Here is a 9452-nt window from a genome sequence, read left to right on the forward strand (position 1 = left end):
CAGCTGTTTGAGGAACCTCCAAACCATTTTCCATAGGGGTTGCACCGTTTTGCATTCCCACCAACAATGTATGAGAGTTCCTTTTTCTCCGCAACCACGCAAGCATTTATCTTTCAGCGTCTTTTGGATTTTGGCCATCCTAACTGGGGTGAGATGGTATCTCAGTGTGGTTTTGATTTGCATTTCCCGGATGCTGAGTGATGTTGAGCATTTTTTCATATGACTGTTGGCCATGGAAAGTTTCTAGACTAAAAAATTCTGGTCACCTCCTCAGAGGAGTTACATTTCCAATATGTATTGTTCGAGAGAAGCCATAATATAGTTGTGGCTTGGTCCTTTCTTCCTCCCACTCTATATGGCTGTGTTTCTCCCCACACATTGTCCCTCTGATGTGTTGGTACTGGTCACCACAGAGTACGTGGGGAGAGAGGCAATGCCACTTCAGGGAGTCCTGGGATGGACACTCTGTGGAGCAACCAGGAGCTAATGTGAAGAGCAATGAGACGGGGGCAATTTAGAGAAGTGACAGGGTGGAAAACCGTGGGAAACTCTTCCTAGAGACCCTCTTTTCTGAACTGCCCCAGTAATGAGATTTTATTATAATATTGGCCTTACAGTAAAATTCTTCTACCAGGAGGAGAAGATGGAACATCCTGTCAGTCGTTAGTTTTAGTGAGCACTTGAGCACTTCTGGGTCATATTCCTAAAATCTGGATGGAAAAAGAGCTTGTAAATGAGCAAATATGTATATACACACATATATATGTGTGTGTGTGTGTATATATATATATATACACACACACACACACACATACACATAAATATGAGATAAAATATTATATATATATATATATATATATTTTTAAATCAGCAGATACACATATGCCTGTCGGTTCTGCTCAGCTTTCTGTCCACACTTGACTGTAGAATTTACATTGGGTTCTGCAAGATGCAGACCTTTCTGCTGAAGAGTCTTGCTCCTCATGGGGTTAAACAGAGTTATAAACTACCAATCCAAGACAAATGTTGGACAAATGGGCAAGCGAGGAGAGATGATAGGGACAGACCTTGGGAGGCTTCGCCGTTGGCTTGGATTGGATGCCTGTCAGAGAGCTCTTGCCCTGGCTGGTCTCAAACACCCTCAGCGGTGCCCACAGTGACTTGCATCTCAGCACATTCACCCTGGTCCCAGCACTGAGGCCTGAGAAATTTGCATTTTCTAGGCTGGGCTTCTGTTAAGAACAAAGATAATCTGTTCTGCTTTCATTCACATGTTACTTTTTATTTTATCCCTTGCCAGGACCCCCTGAAGCAGATCCCAGGTAAGTCTGGCAGTTGCAGGCTACCTCAGAATGTGGCTGTTTTTTGTTTGGTTTCTGGGTCAGGTCCAGGTCTGCTTTATGGGGGACCCCTTAGATTCTCCTGCTGGGCTGTCATGGAGTTCATGGCCCTAGAATACCTGGAGTCCTAACAAAGCTACTCAAAGAAAGAAAGAACAGTATTGGTATTCATTTCCCAGATATTTATTTAATAGGGCTAGGTGTTGGAAATAGAAGTAAAAAGATAATCCCTGCTGTGGAGATGCCTCCAGTGTGGTGGGAAATAAGACATGGAAATAGATAACTACATGACCAGTGTGGTGCTAATTAACAGGTGTGCATGCGGCATGATGGTAGCATAGAGAATAAAGTGATCTCCTGTACAAAAAGGAGTCATAAGAGAAATGAGACCTGAGTTGAACTGTAAAGAATGATCCAGGTTTGCCACTCTAGAAAGGAGGTAAAAAAAATTCAGGCAAACGACACAGCATGTGCAACACTGCAAAGAGGGATATTTTGGATAATCTACTGCTCTAACCCAACTGTGATAAGGGAGGGATTATATTTCCCTCTACAACTATTGCAATTTCCCTTTTAATTATTGGATGCATCATTTGTTTTGGGAGATAAACAGATAGATAGGGAGGGAAGGAGAAAGCAAGAGACAGAGAGAGAGAGAGAGAAACAAGAATAAAGATAAATTTGTTAGACCTTTGTCTGCATTATCACCACATAAAAAGAAATAGGGGAAGAATCTCCTTCAATGTCATTGATCTAGTTGTGCAAACACCTAGTAACTTTCTTTTTCTGAAATTGTGAAATTGAGCCTGGAATGGAACATTCTATATCAAGCCTTAGCCCTTGAGCCCATTGAATCAGAACAGAGCTTTATGGAATCCAGGACACTGCCAAGCTCAGGATCTGTTCTCTCTGTTTCCTCCAAGCCAGAGAAGCACCTTGAAGTGAAGCCATCTGATCTGAACAGCATCTGAGCATGCTGCTCTCCCATGGGTTACATGTGCGTGAATTATGGAAAAGATGCTCACACAGGGATAGAGGCCCCCAAGGAGGCCCTAAAGGAGGCAGACTTCTTGGCTCATCAAGTTTGGTAATGGGTCCTAATCCTTCAGTAACTGTCCACAAAAGAATGCTCCCCGAAGACTAGACCCCTGGATAAAACATAATTTATGGAAAGTGGAGCAGTACCAGGGAAGGACCTGGCCTCTTCCTTGATCTGGGGCTCTGAGAAACCCCCTGGGAAGACTACCTGACCATGGTTGTCAGAGGTTGTGTCCAAGTCTGATTGGAGGGGAGCAGTAGAGAACCAGCCGCAGGTGTGGGCATGTCTCCTCCTCCACCATAGATCTTCTGGAGAAGGCAGTGCTTTCTGAGAAGGGCCTAATGAAAAGGATCAAGCTCATGCAGAGGCCCTGCTGTGCAGAACAATTGCTTCCAAGAAGCGATTCATTTTTAGTTTTACAACTGTGCATTTGGTCCCTACACAATTTATCTTCGTGCAAAATCACATACCTGTGTGCCAGATGTGCACAGCTGTATGCGAGCAACTGCTGATCTATCTGTATCACATGCCAAGTGCCTGTTTCTTTAAATTAGGGTGGGTTGGGATTTGGGCCGTGTGAAAATTTCATTTTGAAACCAGAAACCAAGCAAGCCCTGGCAATACAGGGGTTTGAACATAGCATGATGATGAACCAAGGTTGAATTAGTCTTTTTCAGGGCCCCCCAGAAACTCCCCCTTTTGTGACCCATGAAATTCAGCTACATTCTGGGTCTAGAGAGGTTAGGCTATCTGGAGACCCAGTCCTGTCACAGTGTGTGCAGCCCTTGTAAATGCTTGTGGTGAAACTGCAAAACCTCTGCCCAGCCCTCGGGAGCTCTGGAAGCAAAATAGAACTTGACATTTTTAGTTTGCATTTCAGTATTTTACCCTCTGGACTCAGAAGAAGCAAGACCACGAAGCACTAAATGAGCCCTCACTGCCCCAGCAGCTAGAGCATAGCAATCCACCAAAGAGCAGGCAACTCAGGTGGCAAGAGGACCTTCCCTCTGGAAACCCACACCTCCATATGCACCAAGGGATAACACATGGGCATGTCCCCTCTTGTCTTGCCTGTCTCTCCTTTCATGGTCAAAGACAGTCAGTATTAAAGGCGATTTAGCCATCATTTTGTCAGTCATGACTTATTTATAGAGCGTTCACTAATGCTAGGTGCCAAGCTAGGCATCAACAGGAGGTACAGGAGTCATGTGCTTGACATATAATAAAGGCTCAATATGTGTTAGTTGCTGATGGGATTATTGCAGATGTACCATTGGTCTCAATTTTTTGAAGACCTACCAGAGGCCAGGTATTATACATGAAGTCTTCTGTTAATTCTCGTAACTCCACAAGGCAGGCACTATTATTCCAATTGTAACCATAGAAAAACTGAGGATCAGAGAATCAGAGAGGTTACTGAACTTACTGAAAAAGTCATGTATCTCCTGTATGGTGGAGACAGAACTAAGGTTCAGCTGTGTCTGATTTCACATTCTATAATTCCATGTGCTTCCCAACATGCCGCTGTTGTTCCTTGTCCCTCCTGGCTCATCTCAGAGCCCAAGAGAAGGCTTCTCTGTCCAGGAGTGTACTGCATGGGCTCCTCCTGGCCCCTGGCCCTGCCCCTTTGGTATGCACCTGGATAGATGCCTGTAAAGTGACCTCCTAGCAGGCATGCCTCTCAGTTTCTTTCTGGTACTCACATGGACAGGCACTGATAAATCAGCCCACAATATACAGGCTCAGTTTGAATTTCAATAAAAAATCTCCAAAAACAGTAACCAGATGCAATTCAACTCACATTGTGTCCACATAAGGAATCCATTCCAGGAAAAGTTTAAGAGAGTGCACTGTGGTTCTCAGTTAGATGAATGGCTTCTAAACTTTCCTGGGCTTCTTTCAGAACTGCAGGAAGAAATGATATCTAGATTAATTTTAGAGTTCAGTTTTTGAATATGGTCTCACAAAGATTGCATATATACTTTAGTCTTACAATGATGAGCCTTAGATCACAGATCACTCATGGGTTGTGAGTCCTTCTAGGCACCTACCACACTCAAGGCAATTTCCTATTTTCAGTTTTAAGAGCTATTTCAGACTTTTCTTTCTTCAAGCTACTTAGAAGAACCAGGCCACCAATCTGGGAGTAACATAGACTCATCCAGGAATTACATCATTTATTTTTCAACAAAGATTAATTTAATTTGGTTTAGTTTAATAAGAGCGCATGATCACAGATTTGATAACCAAACAGATACCTTGACATAAACTTCAGTCATGGTTTAGCTCTCTTCCAGTGAGAAAAACAAAAACTCTCAAAGGTAATTGGTATATCACTTCTCCAAGGGAGAAAGAAAGGGTAGGTTTTCAATTTTCTTAAACAGAAAACTTAAAATCCACATATAATAATAAACAAATGGTTTAAAGCATTTTATGTCATAAATGTGCTGCCATTATTTAGTTATGAATTTTCAGGTTCAGGAATTATGCTAAAACCCAAGGGTCATTATGGAATGTCTGTATATTTGATTTTTAAAGCTCCAGATAGGTTTTAATGTGTTCAGTGTTATACCACTGCACTCCCCAAGCTATTTCTATATCCTCAGAGACATGTCCTAATAGCAGGCCTCTGTGTCTTCTGCTTAGTGAAAAGTGTGAATAATAGCTCCAACAAGAATATATAAAAATATTTTTTTACTTTTAACATATGTTCCTAAATAGCCAAGAGATTGAACTCAATACAGTTAACAATTTAGGAAGGGATTCATTGAATTTCCCAGGTCTCTTCATGGCAAGAGTTTGTAAGGAGACCCTAAATGTGGAATAATCAACATGTTAAAGTAATCTAGATGTTTATGATTTGATAACTCTTTGGTGCATTGCTTAACAACATGTTTTCAATTTACTTTCCTCCAAATAGCTCCAAATAACCCTGTGATTTTGGATGATTGATTATGGGAATGCTGCTTTTACTGTACATCCAAGGTAATTTTAAAATTACATCTTCTTTTCATTGTTAAGAGTAAAATCATTTGCAGGTCTTGACATGATTTATCAGAGAAAGGGGGACAAAGGGTCAGACTTGGCCTGACTCTATTAGAATATCATTATGTGAGTCCAGAAGTAAAGCGGCAGGCTTCATGGAAGCTGGGTTCTAGTCCCAACATGCTAAATAATCAGTGAAGTCATCGACCTCCTGGGTCTCACTTTCCTTCTATATAAAAACCAACAAAGTAATTGAGATCAAAACCTCTCCCCTAGAGATTCTGATTCATTGTAACTGGGGCAGGGCCTAGAAATCCCTGCTTTCTACTGAGAACCTGATGTTTATAACCAGACAAGTTTGGAAAATATTAGCTTAAGTGACCTTGAAGTCTCGGTCTAAAGTTCTACAACTCTAGAACCAAGTTTTCCTGTCCTGCTGACATCTTTCTTCCAATATAACCATTTTGTTTTGTTAAACTATTTATTTATCTATCTTACTCAGTGGCAATGTTACTTCACCATGTTGGCCTATGCCTGTTTCTCTTAGACACTTTGCACATGTTTGTATGCAAATAACCTGTTTAAACCTTCTAAAAACTTTGCACTGTCAGTGCATTTGTCATGGTTATTAATCCTAGATGCTGAAACAAACTTCTCAATTTGTGTGGCTTAACACACTACAGTCCTATTTCTCACACACATAAAATTCTCTTCCATCCTGTAACTATGCCATCTGGAATACATGTCCTTCACGGGAAGAGAAAGACAGGAGAAACTCGGGTATTACCTATCTTGACACTTCTGTTCACAGTCCATTGGTTAAAGCAAGTCACATGACCCTTGTCCAGCTGGAAGGCTGAGGAATGTAAACTAGCAGTCATATCCAGTGAACAAATCTGTGCACAGTAGGGTGTCTAGATTTTGCAGTTTAAGAACTGAGGAGCGCGGGAAGGACAATTACAAGTGGGGCCGGGATACCCTTGAAAAAGAATGTTACTAAGAAGAATGACATTTGGTATTTTATTCAAAAATGAAGGAATAGCTTCCAAGAATAAAACTTATTTTTTTTCTGTAGAAAGAAGAGAATTTTCTTCCAAATATATAATGAGAAAAATGATATTTTTAAAGTTGTTTTTGCTACTATGTCTTTGTGGGCTGAAATCAGAAGACATCTACCTCTTTCAAGCAAGCAGATGTTTCTACTAAGGAACCATGAGGTCTAAGGAGATTGACTTCCCTGTGATCTACTTTGAATCTGACTTGCTCACAACAATGAAAGAGGAATTTCAAGATGTCAAAAAGCATCCTTTTTACATTAGCTTTTTCAAACTATTCTAAGTACAGATTATTTCTTCACAGCTGAGCCAGTGAAATAACAGCTTTGTCCATTCAAAGCACACCTGTTGTAAAGAGATACTTTTTTCTTTCCACTTTTTGAGCCCCAGATACCTCTTGATAATTCAACAAGTATTTTTCTGAATAAATGTTATTGTGTATATTTGAGGTTTACAACATGATGTTATGGGATATATATATCAAAATGGTTACTATAGTGAAGTAGATTAACATCTCTCTCATCTCACATAATTATTCTTTTGTGTGTGACAAGAGCAAACAAAATCTACTTATTTAACAAAAATCTGCAATACAACACAATGTTATCAACTTGAGTCCTCATGTTGTACATTAGATTTCCAGACTTGTCGATCCTATGTACCTGCTGTTTTGTATCCTCTGGCCTACAAATATCAGTAACATTTCAACAAGTCATTTTAAAGGTGTGGAGAGATTCTGAGATCTGTGGAAATCGAATTCAAGAAGATAGGTCTTGTATTGGAGGAACATCTAGTCTACCGCACAAACAAAACAAAATCAACATAAAACAAATAAAAAAGACAAAGACATAGGTAGTGCCATCATCGGCATTTGGATGAGTCAATAAAGCCTAAAGAAAGGAACAGTTACTGCTGCTGGCTTCAGGGGTCAGGAAGGGTGTGAGAGCGAGGGGAAGACAATTGATCTCGGTCTGCAGGAACGAGGCATCATTTGTCAGATACACAGAAGTGGGGCAGGTGTCGGAGTGCATTCCAGAGAAAGGAAGAGCTTGAGCAGGAACATTTTGGTGGTAGAGAGCCTTAGCATTTAGGAAAATGTGGTGGCAGGGGGAATGCTAGAAATCTGAGCTTAAGCCAAATGTTCAAGAGACTAAATATCTTACAAAGGAGTTTGGACTTTACCCAAGTAAAGTCCTGCATTAGGAGGCATCTGAGGATTTTAATCAGGGGATGAAATATGTGCTTTGGAAAGATCGTTTTGGTACCTGGGAAAGATGGAATGTTGCACTTGTGCAGCATCTCTGGATAAACTGGAATAACAGCACAGCACTGACAGACAGTTAATTGTGCCCCAATGTCTATTTTACCCCTCTTATATATAATAACGAAAATTTTCACCAGCAATATGACTGCTCAGAATAGAGATAACATTTTTCAAGTTTCCTTACCATTGGTGTGGCCATGTAACTAAGTTCTGGCCAATGGGACTTGAGCTTAAACACCCTGTGACTGGTTCTGCATATTGTTCTTAAAATACAGCCGGTACGCCACAGTCTTTTTTCTCCTTGCTGCTATTTAGAATGCAGATAAAATGACTGCCTACTTGTGCCATTTTTTGAAAAGGCCAATTTGAATTGAAAAGGCTGATTGCATTTTTCTCCATCTGAATTGCTTTTCTGCTTTTGTCAAAAATAAGTTGAACAATTTGTGGAGGTCTATTTCTGAGTTCTCTGTTCTGTTCTATTTATCTAGGTGTCTGTCTCTCTGAAACTACCACTTTGTATTAAATACTATAGCTTTAATGTCAGGTAGAATAATTCCTCTCTTTATTTTTCCTTTTCAGGACTCATGATCCATTTTAAGAAGTACATTTTACTTCATAACCTAGAATAAACATACATGTGTACACACATATATATGAAACATATTTCCAGAAAAAAATACATTATTTGTGATGTGCCCTAATTTTTTTTTCTGACTTATTCTATTTTATTCCATTTCGTTCTTTTATTAAAAAATACTGGTCATGACCCACTAAAATGACTTCACAACGTGCTAATGGGTCTCTCATCCTGCAGTTTATAAAACATTCCACTAGGAGGAGGAATGGAGTGGATATTTACCATCAATCCACCATATTCCCCATAGATGAAAGCTACAGGAAAACAGTGAAGTCTGCTTCATCGGAGGGGGGACAATTAGTGAAGTTCCACCACCCCCCCCGCCCCCATCAGGTTTCCCTTCTAATTGTGAGGAGGGCATGTAAGGAATATGCAGCCCGCTTTTGAGGATGTTCTCACTAGGAGAAAATTTCCAGTCTAAACATGGGTTTTGTTTTCTTTGAAAATGGAAAAAACACTCAGCAAGAGATTTAAAAGCTTCATAAAAGAGTATTTGTTATCATGCTGATCAGTGGGACAATTCTTTTACATATGCCATCTTTTATCATTATACGACTCTAAGAGGTATATGTTGTAGTTTCAATTGTACGTGGGAGAAAAATATAAACTCATAGAAGTTAAGGGGTTTGTTCAAATTTGCAATCCTATAAGCAGCACAGCTCAGACTCAAACCTGTTTCAGTCTCACGCCATGGACCAAAATCTCATAAGTAAAGCTAAACTGAGGATCGCTGTGACGTTAGAAGACAGGAGTGGATGAAGGAAGGAGATGCACTCTTGGCTGGTTCATAAGATTGTTCTGAAGATGATATTATAACTGCTTACTTGCGCCATGAAGTGGAGGACCACACTTTGAGCTACAAGGGTTGTGAGTAGCCAAGGAAGGCTTCACGGAGCAGAGTCACCACACCCAGCCCAGGACAGCTACAACTGGTCTACATGAGCAGGGGAAAATATTTTATCAGGTTTCAACTGCTGTTATTTGGGGCTTAGGTTACTCACAGTTGAATCTAATTCTAACTGATACTAACACTATCCCACAAGAACAGTGGCAGAAAAATACATATCACATATCCATCACATAAATCCACTTTTATAAGGGAATGAAGTCAAATTAATATCCCCAATAAAAA

This window comes from Galeopterus variegatus, unplaced genomic scaffold (genome assembly GCF_000696425.1).
Source record: "Galeopterus variegatus unplaced genomic scaffold, G_variegatus-3.0.2 Scaffold71, whole genome shotgun sequence".
NCBI classification, from domain to species: Eukaryota; Metazoa; Chordata; class Mammalia; order Dermoptera; family Cynocephalidae; genus Galeopterus; species Galeopterus variegatus.